The sequence below is a fragment of the Schistocerca piceifrons genome, unplaced genomic scaffold (genome assembly GCF_021461385.2).
Source record: "Schistocerca piceifrons isolate TAMUIC-IGC-003096 unplaced genomic scaffold, iqSchPice1.1 HiC_scaffold_578, whole genome shotgun sequence".
Taxonomy (NCBI): domain Eukaryota; kingdom Metazoa; phylum Arthropoda; class Insecta; order Orthoptera; family Acrididae; genus Schistocerca; species Schistocerca piceifrons.
This window is the reverse complement of record NW_025728819.1, coordinates 3,068-5,000: the sequence shown is the minus strand read 5'-3', so window position 1 is coordinate 5,000 and position 1,933 is coordinate 3,068. Positions and strand designations below refer to the sequence as shown.

Sequence of the window (1,933 nt, the reverse complement as noted above, 5' to 3'; positions counted from 1 at the left end):
GGAGCTGGAATTACCGCGGCTGCTGGCACCAGACTTGCCCTCCAATAGATACTCGTTAAAGGATTTAAAGTGTACTCATTCCGATTACGGGGCCTCGGATGAGTCCCGTATCGTTATTTTTCGTCACTACCTCCCCGTGCCGGGAGTGGGTAATTTGCGCGCCTGCTGCCTTCCTTGGATGTGGTAGCCGTTTCTCAGGCTCCCTCTCCGGAATCGAACCCTGATTCCCCGTTACCCGTTACAACCATGGTAGGCGCAGAACCTACCATCGACAGTTGATAAGGCAGACATTTGAAAGATGCGTCGCCGGTACGAGGACCGTGCGATCAGCCCAAAGTTATTCAGAGTCACCAAGGCAAACGGACCGGACGAGCCGACCGATTGGTTTTGATCTAATAAAAGCGTCCCTTCCATCTCTGGTCGGGACTCTGTTTGCATGTATTAGCTCTAGAATTACCACAGTTATCCAAGTAACGTGGGTACGATCTAAGGAACCATAACTGATTTAATGAGCCATTCGCGGTTTCACCTTAATGCGGCTTGTACTGAGACATGCATGGCTTAATCTTTGAGACAAGCATATGACTACTGGCAGGATCAACCAGGGAGCTGCGTCAACTAGAGCTGAGCAGCCGGCCGCCCGGGAGTGTGTCCCGGGGGCCCGCGCGAACACGCAAGCGTCCGCTCAATCATTCTGCAAACAGGAGGAGGCTGAGCTCCCCTGCACAATACACCTCGAAACCCTCTCAGGTCCCGGCGGCGCGCAGCGCCGTCCCAAGTACTTGGTCGGGTTCGAGAGAGGCGCAATCGCCCGGAGTTAGGCGAGTAGACGCTTTCGGTGCGACCACCCGTGCTCCCAACTGAGCTTGCCGCTGCCGACAGAGGCCCGGGAGCGTGCTGTCGTGGCATTGCCGGCGGGAGACAACACGCGCCACCTACGGTGACCGGCAGCTCCAACGCCAGCGCCACAGAAGGACAAAAGCCCCACTTGGGTGCCGAAGCGAACTCTCCCAGCACAGCGCACGCGCCAACACATCCGCACAGCTGCGATACAAACCACCAGCGAGAACCGCTGGGGCGACCGAGCAGCAGACGGCGTCGCGGCGCCGAGCGCCGGGCGGCAGCGCATCCTCAACGCACACAGTCCTCAATCGGACCAGCACACTGAAGATGTCCACCGCGCTTCGCACCGGGCCCGCGAGGACCTACTTTGGCCGCACGGCGCCGCGCGCAGGGTGCGCCGGCGCGCAGCTGCGACGCCTGCCGCGTCCGTCGGCCGGCGCGCCTGCCACTGGCCGCCCCCACCAGCCGGCTGTAGCGCGTGCGCCCACGCACCGCGCGGCCAGCACGCCGGGAGGCGCCCCCTCACCGGCCGGGGACGGTCCCACCCAGCCACCGCCGCGTATCGCTTCACACCCAGATGCCGTTCAGTTTCGTCGGCATGGTGGGTATCGCTGGAACAACCGGTTAGTACCTCAACCTATCGTCGCCATCACCGATTCACCCCTAGCGAGAACAACCGCACCACAACAGGTTACCATTTGTTCATTTGCGTAACTTCACCAGAAAACGCAGGCGTCCATCGCCATTTGCAACTTCCACGATTATTGCATGCCTGTGTCAGGTGTCACGCCACACTACGTCTGCCCACATACACGCAACAAAATGTGCACGCCTAGACAATACGTGGAAGGTGGCCCCCGTACGTATGCGATGTCCATTGCTCGAACGACTGTCAACCGGCCTCTGTAGCATGTCGCAGATATGGAACGCGGTGCACCATGCCATCACGGTGTGTGAGGAGAGACGACTAGGTCCGAATACATCAACAGACAGCTCATGCTGATCGCCATCCACGGCGTCCGTTCCTCCCACACGTCTCTATGGCGTACCACACTGCAATCCAGCTCTCATAGGGAGACGACACGTAGCT

General features: G+C 59.6%; 1 non-coding gene across 1 annotated transcript in view; it reads right to left on the bottom strand.

Moving 5' to 3' along the window:
- The window catches only part of LOC124761267, a 1,909-nt gene extending 1,301 nt beyond the window's left edge, over positions 1–608 (bottom strand). The window contains exon 1 of the ribosomal RNA XR_007012413.1: positions 1–608. This exon is cut by the window's left edge and continues 1,301 nt beyond it. This is a non-coding gene — a ribosomal RNA (small subunit ribosomal RNA).
- Between the last annotated feature and the right edge of the window lie 1,325 nt (positions 609–1,933).